General features: G+C 36.0%; 1 long non-coding RNA gene across 1 annotated transcript in view; it reads left to right on the forward strand.

The window, feature by feature from the left end:
* Positions 1 to 10,930: 10,930 nt before the first annotated feature.
* LOC120517900 overlaps positions 10,931 to 17,724 on the forward strand; it is a 96,507-nt gene continuing 89,713 nt past the window's right edge. Inside the window, exon 1 of the long non-coding RNA XR_005631132.1 lies at positions 10,931 to 10,983. This is a non-coding gene — a long non-coding RNA (uncharacterized LOC120517900). The remainder of the gene's footprint in view (positions 10,984 to 17,724) is intronic.

Consider the following 17,724-nt stretch of genomic DNA (forward strand, 5'->3'; position numbering starts at 1 on the left):
GTGCCGTGTGGTGGGTTGGCGCCCTGCCCGGGGTTTGTTTCCTGCCTTGCGCCCTGGGAGTGGCTCCAGCGGACCTGCAATATAGCGGGTTGGATGGATGTGGAACATTCATATCTTACTCAATGTTGACAAGCTCATAGATCACACTGGGAAGACAGCAGACAAAACTCACAGCAGGAAATTTCTAAACCAAATAAATCATTTGAAAGTTGTAGGTTTGCTCATTAGTTTTTTTAATCATAAGCAAATCATAATCTCTAACCTGCACAAAAAGCAGGACCATAGCAAATGTAAAAAGAAAAAAATGCTCCACACAAAACCTTGACATTTGATGGAACTGAAAGCAAGAAAAGAAACTGCATAAGGTCATTCAACAGACGTTGTCAAAGAACAAAATCTTGCTGACCAAAGCAGCATACATCTTGGATTGCAAATGCCTAATCTTGGCGTCTATAATTGCTGAATTTATGGTAATGACTCATCCTTCTCCAGTGGCAAATATATTCTTCTGAAAATTGCTGCATTCAGTATGTTAACTTCAAATTAGTTTCTAAGTGCATAGATAAATGGTTAAAATAAAAAAAATTTGATTACAGATAGCATATATAACTAATTTGAATCTTCTTTTCTCTTCCTTTTTCAAGTAGTTGGCTTTTTTCCAAATAATGCATTTTCTTTCTTTCTTACATCACAATTATTTCACATTATTGTAATTCTGCAGCATCAACCTTAAGGCTTTTTAAGCTTCTATTCACGCTACATACAATAATCCAATTTATGCCAAATAAATTGGTCATTTAATGGAGGCTGAAAAAATAAGGGAGACAATTCCATATTTTGCTGAAATTTAAGAAGGATTTAAACAGATCCTTAATAAGATCTGCACAAATGTATGTTGAAATGAAAGTCTACTATACACAGATAATATTTTAATACCTCTCAAAGAGTTTTAACTTTGAAGTTGAACTTCATTGCCAGGCAACATACCTGCTAGGAATTTTTCTTGGTGTTACATCCATACACATAACAAGATACACAAAATTAAACAACATCATATGCTGTACATGACACCTTCACAACATTATATACAGTAAACACAGAATATATACATATATAGACAATACTGTAAAGTAGAACAGCACTCCCACCCAGTAATATATTAGTTAAGTCCTACATAACATAAACATAATTTATATCGAAAAGAGGAGTTTAGAAATCAAGAAATGAAAGAGAAGAATCATAGACTGCGTTTAAACATAGTAACTACAGTGGGGAAGAAACTGTTTCTTTGTCTAGTACTTTTTGCCTTTAGTGACCGGTAACAATTCCTTGATGGTAATAACTGAAAGAGATTGTTTCCAAGATAGGTGTAGTCTTTGATGATATTCCCAGCACATTTCCTGACTTGTGATATATATAGGACCCCTAATGAAGTCCAGTTTCAGGCCTAAAATCTTTCCTATTGTCTGAATAACATGCTACGGTTTGTTTTGAGTGAGCAGATACATTGTCATACCAGACTGCTATGGAGAAAGTAAGGATGATTTCAGAAACAGCACTATGAAACTGAACCCTAATTGATTGAGGCAAGTTAAACTTTTTAAGCTGATGGAGTAAATATATCCATTGCTAAGGTTTTTGATCATTTTTTTGTTTTTATCCAAGTTCACATTGTGAGCGATAGTTGTGCCAAGAAATTTAAATTATTTTACCATGTTCATAGGGACATCATTAATAACTAAAGAAGTAAGAAGTGTCACCTAAAATGCATAATCATTTCTACTTTTTAACCTACAAAGAAATACATGTACTGTATAGCCCTATAACTAATGTCCGATCTGAAAGGGCATTTAGCATAGGTGGAAACATTGTTACTTGGCATAGAGCATTACTCAAATGCGAGAGTGTAGATAAGCCTGTCTTTCTGTCCCACAACGTGAGACAGTTCCCGGAATACTGAGTTAATAAAAGAACACTATCTCTATGCCTGCACCACAAGTAGAACTAAAGTATCTGTTTACTTGAGTGAGCAATTTTTTGATGGTTAATGTTTTTTGTGTGTAATTTTGCACATTAAAAATATTTTAAGTAGTATCCAGTAAAAGTTAATTATACTGTCATTTGGTGAATGCTTTTATTACGATGGCTGCAAATATTATGATTATTTAAAAGAATAGTTTATAATACATGAAGTAAAATATCTAATTCTGTTTCTGGAAATAGTTTTTTGTCTGGGTAAATTTTGACATACTGTGTAAAGTTTGCAATACATAATAACATATTTAAATATTGATAAATATCGTAACATCGTGATTTATTGGGTAATATCATGATATTGAATTTTCTCAATGTTTTCTGGCAATAGTCAGGCTGAGCATTGCATCCAAATTGTAGAAGTCTGAAGGAGAACTACTGACAACTATGCCACCTATTTCAAAATATTAAATTTAAATAGGAGTATACAGCAGCATGGTGGAGTAATGTTAGTATTGCTGCCTATCAGAGAATAGGGTTCATATTGTTTGTATGGTATTTATATTAACATTTCACTGTATCCATTGTAGTCAGTGAAACAGTTCTATATTGGTGATGGGCATTTTGATTCCCTTTACTGACTCCATTCCTTAATACTACTTGTTGCAGTGAACTGATTCATCTGATCAATAAGATCCAGGGATAGCGGAAGTAATAAAAAAAAGTGTGTGTGTGTGGGGGGGTGTCTCTTCTGAATCATAAACATATAAAATAATTCATGCATAATTACATATGGTAACTTACATATTAAACATGCAGACAAATATCATATGACATTGTGCTGTTTGAAAGCACAAAGCATAACAGCATAGTTAAAATGCATAATTATTATAAGTCAGTAAGTTAGACAATAAGTAAATGAGGACTGTGTGACTTATTCATTGATAATGATTCAGTTTACAAATCAAAGAAATTAAAATGGTGTGCCTTGTTCTTGAGTAATGACTCGGCTCACAAATCAAAGGTTATTCTTGGGTAATGATTAATTCTGCAAATCAGATTAACAAGAATCATGTGACTCATTCATAGGTAATGATTCTTTAAAGTAAACTTAAAAGCAAATAATTATTAGAAATTAGAATATTTTTATAAGGCTCAGTATTTGTGACTATTGGACATGTTTACTGTATATGTTCACTTTAAAACAATTCCAATAGCAAATTGGAGGCTATACAAAGCAAACAATTAATACATCTCTCTATTATAATAAAAAAATCCTGGGATGAGACGAGATTTTTTAGTGTAGGATGAGACGTATCTTTTTCAAAGAGATACTTTCACATCCCACGAGACGAGACTTTGTGCCAAGAGATTTAACCACGCCCGGGGCTGGAAGTAAAAGACAAAGAGTAGATGACAAAGTAGAAAGTCGTAAACAATTCAAAGATCCTGGCATGATACACATGCAGAGCAGGTTAGAGATAACGAAAGTACTAAAATTCAAAAGTCTCAAAATCATGATAGTAAAGATGACATTAGTGCAAACAAATGGAAATAATTACTCTGTGAAATAATGGAACAGCAAAAAGAGATTGAATATATTATTTGGATTTAAATTTTAAGTCGGAGATTTGTAGATCGTCTAATTCATCAGGGAAATGTAGTGTTTCTTCCCAATGAAGAAGCGTATTTGCGAGAATTGAAAGAGTTAGTGTTTGATGAAAGTGAAATCCACATACGCGAGTGGCAGAGATGTGAAGTGGCAGACGCATAGCTCAGGCTGATGGGGTTTGTGAGCGAAGCAAGCAGGGGGCAAAGCACCCTAGTACACATTAATATAAGTATGTGTGTGTCTTCATCTGGATGTTATGTCTCTGTCATTACAAATATTGCACACATTTTTAGTAATAAAATCCATTGCATTTGTCATTCTAACTGGCAGATCACAAACATTAACACTGCCTTTACGAATCACATTCCAGATAGCATATAACAGAGACATACAGTATGCATTGCATGGTGCACTGCAAATGTTATCACTGAAGTCTACATTGAAAACTTAGATTTCAACTTGTCTTAGATGGGTAGCAAAGCTAGTCCTAAAATAAATGTGTTGAATCTGTATTGTACTTATATGATCAATGAGAGAAATCATATGTATTGTATTGTATTGACCCCCTTCTTTTGACATCCACTGCACGCCCAACCTACCTGGAAAGGGGTCTCTCTTTGAACTGCCTTTCCCAAGGTTTCTTCCATTTTTCCCTACAAGGTTTTTTGGGAGTTTTTCCTTGTCTTCTCAGAGAGTCAAGGCTGGGGGGCTGTCAAGAGGCAGGGCCTGTTAAAGCCCATTGTGGCACTTCCTGTGTGATTTTGGGCTATACAAAAATAAACTATATTGTATTGTATTGTATAAGTGACAGAGTTCTAATTTGACATTAATAATTCAGTTTGAATATGAAAGAATCATAAGTGAAATAAACGTGGATCATGAATCAGATAAGCAGTACTTCTATATCACTTAATAGCAAATGCAATAGTGGCAACATCACAAACGCACTACAGCACCCCTGTTTAGCTCTACTGAATCAATTTTGTCGTGCTCACAAACTGATTTGTACATCTCACTGAAGAGAGACATTCAAAAGCAATGAATCATTACAGATTACCTGTCACTACTCTATACATAGAATCATACCATGGATACAAAAATGTAATGCTTTTATTAAGCTAAAATACACATGGCAGGGGGAACAGAGGAGGAACCCAAATTATAAGCCAAGCAACAGTTGCATGGTGGATGGCGCAGCTTATCCACTTGTTCACCAAAACATCTTTTTTTAAACTCTCTCGTTCAGTCTCTCTTTCTCCCCTTTTCTCTCTATGTCCATTTCATCCCGTCTGCTTTTTCTACTACTAGTTGAAGTTCCAAACAGGTTCTCTTTTTTTGTCTGAAGACTCATTATGCTGTTGACCATTGGTTGGCTTTGAACTTCCTCCTTGGTAAATTCATTTTTTTATGCTTTCTTTATTAAGCTGTTAATTTAAAAAACTAGGGGGCTCTGCCCCCTCCTGACTTCACTCTTCCACCCCCAGGTTTGGTTTACCGGATATACAATTTAAAGAGAGTGTTAGTTTCATGGGATTTGTTACATATGCATTATTTTCACTTTTATTTTAAAACTTTTGTAAAACAATACTTTATTTCCAGCCCCGGGCGTGGTTAAATATCTTTCTCGCAGGACATACAACGCTGCTCGCGTTGTGAAGGGGGAGCGGCTGAACGCACGCTAAGGAGATGCTGTCGGATCATCTGCTGTCTTTCTGCTGCTGGCGAGCTGCCTGTTCTGCTTGTCTCGCTGCCCAATCATTTCAAATCATACCATGAGAGCACAGGATCTGTGTGTGCTACATACCTTTACACGACTGAGTGTTTGTTATTTGATATTGTTTTTTGCCTCACAGGTCTTTTAAGTCTCTTCCGAGAACTTTCGAGAAGATCACGTATCGTCGCCCTGCTTTTCCTTTCCAGGATTTTTTTTATAATAGAGAGAAGCATTTCTGGGATTATGTTGACAGCAGTTTGTTTAGCTTTGTTTAGCATCTTATGCAAAAACGTACTATTAGAAGTAGTGGACATTGTGGAGAAAAGAGCAACTAATGCACCCCTGTAGTAACAGGCATGTCTGGAGTAAGCCTTTTTCCCATGACAGCCTTCTGTATAAGCCCCCAATTAGGTTTCTCTATTTAGTCTTAGAAAATACTAATCATCATATATTTTAGTTGTGATTAATTTCTCACAATAGTAACTTATGGAGATACTGCACATGAAAACAACACCTTGCTAAGTACACTAGTTTCAACCACTTATTACATAAAATTTAAAAAATGAAAAGAGCTGAGTAAACAGGTGCTCTATGACTGCAAATTGTATTCAAATAGAAAAGGTTTCTTTAAGTATAAACAACAGCTCCCAGACAGAAAATGATCAGCCCACCATCTTTTTTAAGAAAAAATAAACATGTTTAAATTCTGCAGCTTTTGTAAAGGTTTCGTAATATTGCTGACTACATTTGAAATATTATTTCAGAGTTTCTGTTTAGGGTTTTACCTTTAATGTGGTGGTCTGGTTCAATTTCTTGTTATCGTTGTTGATGTGGTGCATGTAATAAAATGTTGTTTAAAATACACTAATAACATAGCCTTCATGCTCTGAGTGGGACCTCTTACAGTATGTGTTTTAGCAGTACTGATGCGAATAAATGATAAGGGTGTGTTTTCTAATGCCAACATGATTAAAAAACATAGAAGAGAATTCAGAAATATGGAAACAGTTTGAATTATAATCATATGAATCATTCTAAGGCAAGTGCTTTGTGATGCTTTGATGATTACTTGATCAGATGGTGGGTGGTGTGAATGCGGAGGCAGGAGAATGGGTCAGATTTATTCACAGGTGGGCAATACACTTTATCTTACAGAAATTATTTTGAAAGATAGTTTTGCTTAATGACATTTATATTTTATATTTCAATAATATGTGATTCTTAAGAAAGAGAGACATAATAAGTGAGCACAACTGTGTTAAATGTTGAAGATAAGTTGGTTTTTTTTTGTTTTCCAGTTTGCTGTATTTTTCATTATTATTGCCCAGCACAGGCAAGTGATTTTTCATCAGATTTAGTGCTAACTAAATTATAGTGCAAAAACTGACAAAATAACAAAATATGAATACAGTCTCACAAGTACTTTTTTCCTTCCAAAAAATATAATCCATGCATACATGTTTATCCCAAACCACTTAATAAAGTACACTTATGAAGTATACAATGCCCAGGCGTATCCACAAATCATTGTCAGAATGGAATGAGAAAGTACATAAGTTATGAGAGATCACACTATATGGCTTCCCTAGTAATGACTATGCCAAAGCAATGGAACAGACACTTACAGCCAATAGCCAGGAGGGTTAGGACAATTTAAGGGTTGAAAGACATGTGAAGATGCAACTGCTCTACACCGCCATCACAGCCAATATGCTATCTGACCCCAAGCTCCCCCCCATAAATAGTTAAGTAGGCAGGTACTGAAACCAACCATATCAGATCAAATGACTCTACATTAGAAAGTTATGATTTCCACGGTTCTAAAAAACTGAAAAGCTGAGGCTTTACCTTCAGATATAGGTCTTAGGCCTCCAAAAAAGGCCTATCAATAACATGAGCTTTATCCTAAACTGTAGAAAGAGGCTTAATGAACTGCACTTGCCCAACAATAAAAGGTGAAGACCTTAAAAATAAAAATAGAAATTGGAAAGAGGAAAACTGTAAAAGCTCTAGCCCTAGTAACAGGAACAAAAAACATTTATTTAGGGAATTATTACCAGGAAGCAAGGGCGGGATTTAAAAAAAAAAAAGTAAACCTAAAAGCAAACAAGTCCAAATCTAGAATCCTAAAAGCAGTACTTGTAAATGAGAGTGGGGTCTACTAACCAGAAAATATAAAATGATCCAAAAATCCATAAAATAACAACAACAATGCCAAGGTAGCCCATCAATGGAGTACCAGACCTTAAATAGTGCACAAAGCACATAACAAAAAAAAATGACATAGCAAAATACTTTAAAGTATTCATTGAGTAAACAAGAAAACAAAAACAAAATTAACAGCAATATTTACTAAATATTTAAAAAAGCAACAAACGTGTTCCTTTTTTTTACATCCCCCTATCAGCACAACTACTATTTGAGTCAGAGGTGTTGTGATTTGGGAGTCCCTAAAGCACATAAGTCCCATAAATACTTCCAAAATTGCCCACTGAGGGGATTGCTGTGAAAAACCCTGACTAGATACAAAAAGTGGTTTAAAAATTCTTTACAAAGTAAAAGATTTATTTTTAACAAAAATTAAAAAAAAAAACAAAGAGGAATTTGCCTAATGTTTAGTAAGGCAATCCAAAGCAAACACAGAGCCTATACAAATACCAAAGAAAGGTCAAAAGTCAGAGCCAAGGTTCAGAAATCCAGGAAATCACAGTAAGCACAATAGAAACACATGTAAACACTCTACTTCCTTTGTGTATACACCTGTGCATTGTACTGTAAACACGTTCAAAATGAATCATCAGGAATTATGGAAGACCCTCTGGATTTATAGGGCAGAGGGCAGTTTCTGGTGGTGATTGGTAGGTGGCACCGCCTCTTGGGGGACCACCCACAAAACACGTGGTACATAACCAAGGCATTGGTTCATAGACAAAATGAAAAACAAAGAATACAAAAAATGCAAGCAATATAAATGTAAACAAAAAGGACATAAATATTTAAAACTGCAGCCAGAGGAGGAATCCTGGCTGAAACATGACAAATGCCACAATTTTTGCTGTTAGATCTAATTTGATTTTTTTGCTCTATGAGTCTTAATATTTGAACGCCTTTTTTACACATTTTTGCCTTGTATGTTTTTAGCTATGGGCAATATGAAGATTTTTGTTGTGTCCTAAATGTAACTGAACATTTTCATGATCTGCAGTCTTCAATCCAGACTGATACCATCATAAAAACACTTAACAATTGAAAGTTCAATAAATAGTTTACCCACAACTATGAAATTTTGTCAAATTAGCCTAATATGAACTGTAGCTTGAAAATAGGCCCAGCCACGACAATAACTTTCCAAATTACCTCCCCAGCTAGGTTTGTCAGCATCAATATGGCATCTGCATATTTATGTTGTTTCAATAATGTGTTGGTATCTAGTAACTCTTCATTTCCTTGATCAGTCCATTTAAAGCATAGGTTCCCTGCCTTTTTTGGGTCAGAGCCCACTTTTTCAGAGAGTGATTCGATAGCCCCCTTGTGTGAACTATATTATACTATATATTGAAAAACAAGGACAGATTTTTTTAATTATTTTATTAGAAGATATTAACAATATTGGTGTATTGCTCAAAGTGTGATTAAAAAAATATTTTAAAAATGAATATAATATTAGTTAGTTAGAGGGCTGAGTTTGATGTGATGACACAAATTTTTCGATGCTTGGTGCCATTTTTTCATCAACAATCTTAAATCGCCATTGCATTATTGACAAGTCTGTTTCTTTTCTTTGTTAATAGATTGTTGACCATGTTAAATCCTCTTTCGGCTAAATATGATGATAGGAGACTTGTAGATCGTCTAATTTGTGTTGCCATCATGGAAAAGTAGTGTCTCTTCCCAATGAAGAGGCATATCCACAAGATTTGTTGTTTGGTGAAAGTGAAATCCACATACGCAAGCGGCAGAGACACGAAGTAGCTGCCGTGTAGCGCAGGTTGGGGGGTTGGCGAGGCCCCCTAGTTTTTAATATGTAGGTCCAGTAAGTTTTCCTTTGAATGTGATCTGTAGGTACCACACTGTAATTTTAGGTTCACACTTGCTCTGAAGGAATTCCGAAATGCTTCCTTAGAGTTCTTCAGCGCCCACCGGTGGGTGGTACCGCCCCTGTTAGGAACCTTAGGTTTAAAGCATGAAAAATGGTGGTAGGATACTGTCCCTATTAGAAAGGTGCTATATAAATATTATTATTATTTACATTTATATAGCGTTTTTTTTTCACTAATTAAAGCATTCCACGCAGAGAGTACCCAGGTAGCATGATGTTCTAAACTAATGGCCAAATTATAATCTCAGTGGGTCAATATAAAGAATTATACTCTTTCATTTGTAATCTTTTTGTTTTAAAGATATGAACGCAGGAGCCTTTATGGACTAATAGCTACCAGCTTCACAGCTTTAGGCACTCTTCATTCAGAGTTTGGATGCGATTTGAGTAGGCACTTCTCTCATATGCCAAAGATGTGATGCTAAGTTACATGGCGACCCTAAACTTGCTTGGTAAAAGTTAGTGTGCTAGTTTAGGCTTCAACTCCACTCTATATTGGGAAAAAAAGGTTGAGAAAGCGATGGGTTAATAGATGAAAACAACACACTTTACACAAAGGGTAGTGAGAGTCTAAATTGAACTTCCCAAGCATGGTGTTGTAGCAAACATGTTTTACAATTTAAGAAATAAATACAAGATAAAGGCAAGCTTAGTCAAAAATGAATGGCTTCTCCTACTTTATAGACCCTTGTAGTGCCTTGAAAATGAATGCTTCTACTTATCTATACAACATGATATTTTGGCAAATTAAAATTTCACAGAGCAAAGTAAGAGTTAACACACTAAGTCCAGTTTAGCCTTTATGGATATCTCTTGAAAATCCAACTTTCAATTAGTAGGGTAAGCAACCACAGAGACCTACAACTCCATGTTGCTTATTAAATGATCTAACAGCTTTGCAAGAATCACAGTTTATCCTGTCTTTTTGATTTCTGCTTTTAATGCTGAATGTCTGGGAAATTAAATCATTTATTCTATTTTGCCTCTATTTGCACCAAAGGAATATGCCATGGTTGCTTATTCATAGCAGGCTTTGCCTTTTTTTGCATCATCAGTTTATTCCTCTTTCATTTAATGGGCTTTCATCAAAATTGAGATATTTAAATAAGGAAAGCTTTCTGTGTGTCATCTGTAGCATATCCAAGTCATGTTACAGAGGGCAGGCACGGCTTATTTGTTTTCATCTATAAAGGTTTGGTGGACTACCGAACAGGTCATTCGTTTTCAAAACTTAATGCACGTGAAGTGTGACACAATTCTAGAATAATTTGTCTAACACAGAAAAGATTTATTTTCTACATAATGTTTTTCATGGCTCATAAACAATGATGGATTGTCCTAATTTTTACTTTAATTTCTTACTGTACAGTTCAGTAATTTCACAGATATTAAAGGAAAAAAAATATGAACAATCTGCTGCTTCTTGGCAGTCATTATCTGTAATGTAAAAGAGCTGCAAAAACGAGTAATTTTATTGAAATATTTGTCTTAGGGATTGCTTTCGTCATAGTGATCTCCTCTTATTTTTTTGCAGCTTGGGTCTCTCCTCAACATGCCAGCACCTGCCTACAATGGACTTAATAGGTAATGTGGATATTTTACATATTGTCTTGGGATAACATTTTCCTGCAACATTCGTAATACATGCTGTCCAAATGTTGTCACTTGTTTTATTTCAGATTGTGTGCCATACTTTTCATAGCATATAACATATTTAAAGAAATATTGATATTCCACCCATCCATCTGTTTTCAAACCTACTCATTTTGGTGAGAATCATGGGGAATAAATTGACAGTTTTGCATTAATTTTCTTAATGATAAATAAGCAAATTCAGAGAAGTGCAGCACATAGCACTGGTGTTTAATGGATTTAGAGTTATAGATGTTATGATTAAATTTTTCAGTTTGTTTATTTACATCATTGCAGCATTACTTTTTGGCGGATTCTGGACCATTTATGGTTTTATGGTTATATTTGCACAAAGTGATGTGTTATATATCAAGTAAAATTATAAATGAATGTCATTCATGTCTTGTGAAATGCATATTTTTTTAGTCATTGCCATGTTGCTGTTGGTGTTCCAGCGTTGCTGGGATTGAGTACTGGAAGTCGTATTAGGCGATTATATTTAAACATCAGTGTCTTTGACACCCTAGTACCTGAGTCTGCGGACATTCAAACAAAGCAGTCTTTATCTTTGTAAAATGACTTTCTATTTTCAATCTCTGGCTCATTTTCTTGACTTTGATTTATCATTAGAAGAAAGAAGGCTGATTTTCTTGCAACGAACCAGGCTTTGTATGAATGTCTATTTCAAGGTTGCTATTACTCTTTTCAACCATCCACCTCCCTGGTAGTGTCGTTATCAATAGATATTTCCGTGTTCTTCCTGTGTCTGTGTATGTTTTCCTCTGGGTCGTCTAGTTTTTCTCGCACATCCTAAAACGTGTGCAGTTTAGGTTGATTGGCAACTTCAGATGAGCACTGGGTGAGTGGGAGTGTGAAAGTGTATGAAAGAACCCTGCAATGGTCTGGCATTGTGTCCAGGCCTAGTTCATATGTTGTGTGAGATGAAGCTGACAGAGAATCTAGTGTCCCGCAACCCTGGATTGGATTAAGCAAGATAGAAAGTGTGATATATCATTACACAAATACAATGATCCGTTAAAAATAAGAATTACTAAATATCATTAGACATTTTGTAATTCACCCAATAAGATAAGGACGTACACACTCACAAATAATTCCAAGAGAAAATGTATTTAGACAGTATTTGTGATGTTCTTTTAGAATAACCGTGAAATACTTCACTGACATACATACCTTTGGACTGCTTTGCACCTATTATTCATTTAGAGGGCTGTTTTAATTTGGAATAACTGAAAAAGAGTCCTGTAACCTCCACACAAACAGAAACCCTTTTAAACTAAAGTTTAAAAAACTTTCTAGGACTGGTTAAAGGCTCAGTGAGACCAGTGACAAATAAACTTAATTACACCACTATGACCAGGTAATGATGAAGTGTGTGCTGAGCATGAGAAATGTGCCTGATGTATAATTAATTGCAAGGTTACAATAAGTGCGGAAAGAATTATGTAACAGGAATCATTTTAGGAATGAAAAAGATTTTTGCAACTTTTTAGTCAATTATCAGACCTGAGGAAAATACAATGATTGCTTGGAAAGGTAGAAAGGTTAGCAATTAAAGGAACGGGACTGGTGAATTGAAACGTGCTGTGGAGTCTCACTGGGGATCCAGGGGATTCTGGTGAGATGGTGCAGTAACAGAATGGAGCTATGGCATCAGTATGAATTCATTTAAATATTTATGAAAAGTACCACAACTAGTAAATATTTTATAGGGAGAAATTCTATCACCCAAAAAAATGAGCTCAGATGCAATTTATGTTTAACAAATTGTTTTGAAGCACAGTAAAATATTTCATTTCAACATTTTATGCATAGTTTGTGAGATGAACACTCTTAATGAATGCATGTCAGTGGTGGGTGCAACAAGGACAAAACGAGAAGAAAAAGAAATGTGATTCTTTAACTACTTAACCTTTTCAGTGTCAAAAAATAATGTCACTTTAAATATAGTATACTGTGCTATTTAATATGTACTCCTGTGTATCTTAATGCAGTGGTTTTTAACCCTGGTCCTGAGTACTCGCTATCTTTTGCAGCCAATTTCTTAATTAGAAGCCAATCATGCTGTTAATGGAACATGTCGTTTAATTAAATGGTTCACTCCTACTCTAAGTCTGCTGTTGCAAAATGTTAGCAATATACATTTTACATTTCAAAGAAAATCAATCATGTTTAAAAAGCGATGTTTATTAGCTTCACTCCATTTTTTCTTTTACTTCTTTCTAAATAATTTCTTTGACTGGTTCTACCAATTTGTGATGAGCATTCTTTAATGCAAATGGTAATTTCACCAGTACATTTGTAGTTCCATGTTATTTGAACTTTATTGTTAACTGCTTGATGATTAAGGAAGAAAGTAGCAATTTAGCTTTCTGAATTGCCAAAAACAAGTGAACTTAAATGAAGCCCACACAATAAAACTGCATAAAGTCAAGACATCTAGATATGTTAAGAAAAGAAAAACAAAAAACCGTATAGCACAGACACATGTCATTGAATCATGTATTTTTAGATAATAACAGGAACAAAAAAATCAAAGAAACCACAAATAGTGCAAAACAACCTAACAGGTCCTAACACTTACCTAAAAAAAAGACCAAGCAGGAACATATTGGTGATGGGCAGTGTGTGAACTCCTAATGTATATAACATTTTTACTGTTATTTTTGTGATATTTTTGCAATGCCGTTTTATTTAAAGTTTTCTTTTTGAGTACCACTATTTTGTGAATTATTTTTTTGTGAGTTGCTATATTTTTGACAGCAATGACATCCGGTGATAGCCCTGTGGGCCAATCAATTAAATAATGATCGAAGATAGCTCAGTGCCAAAATACCTCAATAATTAAAAAACAAAGTGAAATAAAGAAATACTATGTTTAGTTTGGTTATGACTTTGGTTTGACTTAAGACTAAGGCTACAGAATGGTATTTTGGTTTTGGTGAAAGAGATCCTTAACTTCTCTGCTTAACACCCTTGCCAGAATCTTTGACTTCTCATTTGATCAGCCCTAAATACAAAATATGCTAACCTCTGCCATTCAAAATTCTTCTTCAGTCCTTTTGAGCATGCAGTTTTTAAACATTCTCATATGTTCTGTCAGCAGAGGGACTTTTTAATAAGGGCAGAGAGAAAAAATGCGATAAGAAAAGTGACAAACTTCAAAACAAAAGATCAAGTTTATCTTTCGAATAAATAAAAAAATGTGATTCAAAAATCAAAATCCTTAACCAAAAACTAAGTATTTTAGTACCTGAACATTATGAATAGAAATAACTCTCAATATCATGCGCTTAAAATGGAAATTAACAAATACAAATAGCAGTAGCTACTAAGAAATAGGTCAAAAATGAGTTTGGTTTCTACATCAGGAGACCTAATGTGCTTCTACATCTGCTATTACAGTAAGAAAAATAGCCTCAAGCCCTAAGTAACCATAAGATATCATAAACTGACCATTTCACCACACATGTCACTAGCCCAATAACAAAAAATGAAAAATAACTTTAATTAGTAAACTTGGTGGACTGCAGAATCTGACATACACACACTTTTACATGAAAAGATATTAACATTTACAAAAATGTATATCCTACTACCTGTATTTTTGGCATGAAAATTCTGGTTGGGCCATGCAAACCTGGGAAAGAGAGGATGCCAACAGAGGTAGAAGCCATGCAACGTGTGTGTTTGTATGAGAGAGACAGAGTGAGAGATGATCAAGCACTTACAGAGCAGAACTAACAAGACCCACTGCTCTTCTTAAATCCATTAGCCTGCGTAAGTGGCTATCTTAGGAAGGACCCTGGTTTGAATTAACTCAGCTAACTGAGTTAGTGAAAATGAGCACAGATGGTGTTGCCTTGGACTCCAAATGACTGACACAAGGCAGGGATGACGTTGTAAATGTGATTGGAGGGGATGGAGCAGAAAAAAGATTTTTGAAAGTAACTGAGAGAAGCTTTGAAAGGTCAGCCACATTAAAGTGTTTCACAGTGATGCAATAATGCTATATATAAAAAGTAAAAAAACAACAAAATGAATCTACTATTGTAATATAATACATCCACCAATTATATCTCAACATTAACATCTCTAAACTCAATACTGAATGCAAAAACACAATTAAATATTCATAAACTTCCAATCTGTGTTCAATGAGAAAAGTACCAAATCATATTGTATATATGTGGTCAACGTGATTTATGATAATGATGACTGCTACTTCAAAATAGTGAGATTTACAAGTTCACACATGCTTTAAATGGTGTTAAGAAAAATCAACAAAGAGGTCACCTAAAGGGGCTCTAGCCTTCAAGTCCCAAGGCAGAAATGAAAGTTATAGAGCCTTGTCAGTGGCCAGTATATTTAAGTAGAGGAGAAGTGCCTCCTAAATGCCTGCAGGTACACTCTATCTGCCTGCCCTCTTCAACACTCTGCACCAGCTCCTTTCATGGCAGAGTGCTAAAACCATTGATTCTGCTACATGGCATTTCTTTTCTCCAGTGTCTACTCTATTTATATTCATTTTAGGTTCTAAAGATATTACTTTGTTTTTGTGAAATAGAAAAATAAAATATCTATATACATTGTGACCAATAGGGGGGCATAACAGCACCCCCCAAATCCTGAAAACGACCTCACAGGCACAGTCTCAATTCAAACATGTACTTTTATTTTTCAAAGTACCTTTAACAGTTTTTTTTTTTTTCTTGTCAGCACATCCCAGCACAGCTGAACAAAGCAAACCCTTTCTATCTCCTCGACTCCTCCCAGGCGAATGTTGTTCAGTCTTCTCCCAACTCTGACCTGCATTGTAAAGTTGAAGGCTCCGTTTCAGCTCAACCAAGAAGTAATTCTGGTGTTGAAACCCCATCTTTGGGGAGCAGGTCAGGCAGAAACTTAAACTTTCCTCACTGGCGGCCCCCAAAGCAATTCTATGGTAAAGCAACTCTGAAGCTGCCCTGTGGGTGATCATATGAGAGCTTGTCATGAGGGATGCTGCCACCCATCATATGGAGAAACAAGCTGCACATGGGGGGTATTCTCCGTGACAAAATGCGTTATGCCAGCACTTAAACCGACACAGACAGATGCAGGAGGCACACTTATAATTTTAACTTTGTTTTTCTTTTCTTCTGCTGGTTGGCAACGTCTTCCCAGTTCCCACAGGCACAACACAGTCCAAGCACTAAGCACACACAATCCCAATACTTTCTTCTTCTTTTTCTCTTTCTTTCTCCACCACTCTTCTCCAGCAAGCTTTGTCTCCCTCCTCCCAATTCTCGCTCTAAGACTGTTGTGAGGCGGCCCCTTTTATTAAACACCTGGGAGTGCTCCAGGTGGTTCATCAGGATTACTTGGAATCATTTCCAGGTGGGGTGGAAATCCATCATATGGCTCTGCAGCTTCTCCTGACAGCCCCCACAGGGTTGTACCAAACTCCAAGTCCCAGCGTGCCGTGCGGGAATCCATTGTGCCACTGCCACCGAGGATGGATGGCTCTCGAAGTGGTGCCTGCTGGCTCCTTTTATAGCCCACCCAGAAGAGCTGCCCACATGGGCTCAGGAACCACTGCAGTGCACACTGGTGGCACATCATGATCCCAAAAGGGTCGTAGAGAACTCCATCTCCAATGGAGCCCTGTGGGAATCTGAGGCACCACTGCCACCCAGGGAAACTGCCATCTAGCGTCCCGGGGAGAGGTACTGATCAGTCCATGCCTCTTCCCCTGGACCATATACAGAAGAGGCATCCTGGCCAGGCAAGGGCCCCCTCCGTCTGTCACATCTCCAGTTGCCAAATATGTGTGGCCTCCTAAACGGGACAGGGACTATTACTTATCGCATTCAGGATGCTCAATAAATTTCGTCAATGTGCATGTTGACATACAAGATTTGTATCCTTTGATGCTGAGATGCCTAACTTGATGCACATTTCTTCTGTATTATTCCTATTGTTGTCCTCCCAGCGTGTTAAGGGAAGAGAGTCCATACCAGCTTGGATGCTAGTCCATCCATTACAACATGAAATAGCTGTGCTCTCACTTATAAAAACATTTAATTCTATAGTGCATATGATATCAACAGCTTACATCAACTATTCCATGTCTGTAGGTTGCACTATTGCAGTGCTTTAGCAGTGTTCTCCTACTGCAAAACAGAGCAGAACAGTAATGAAAAGCAGTCCGGGAAGTGCACATACATCTTAAAGCAGGCAGGAGGTAATATTGGGAGATCAAGTGTAATTTTGTAGGGCCAAAAGAAGAGTCAAAAATCATAGTCAAGAGTCGAGTAAGCGAAGGTTTAATTTTCCAGAGAAACTTTCACACATGCTCAGTACTTTCTCAAAGAATATCCACAGACTTTGAGATTGTAATAAGTTGAACAGAGCTGATCACAGAACATGCTCCTTAGCAATCTAGCAAAGCATCATAATGATGAATGCAGAAAATGGCAACTTCCATAAAATAAAATTGCATTGTGGGAAAATGAACAAAAACAAAGTGGTAAAAAATGAATAAGTACAAGAAAATGTGAGAATAATTTAAAAAGTTAAGGCAATTTGAAAATTACAAGGTAACTGCAATGGACAGAAGCTGACGCAATACATCATATTTGCGATGGCTTATGGGTAGTTTGAACACACATAGTGCAGCGCTCTGCCATTAAT

Source organism: Polypterus senegalus, chromosome 1 (genome assembly GCF_016835505.1).
Source record: "Polypterus senegalus isolate Bchr_013 chromosome 1, ASM1683550v1, whole genome shotgun sequence".
Taxonomy (NCBI): Eukaryota; Metazoa; Chordata; class Cladistia; order Polypteriformes; family Polypteridae; genus Polypterus; species Polypterus senegalus.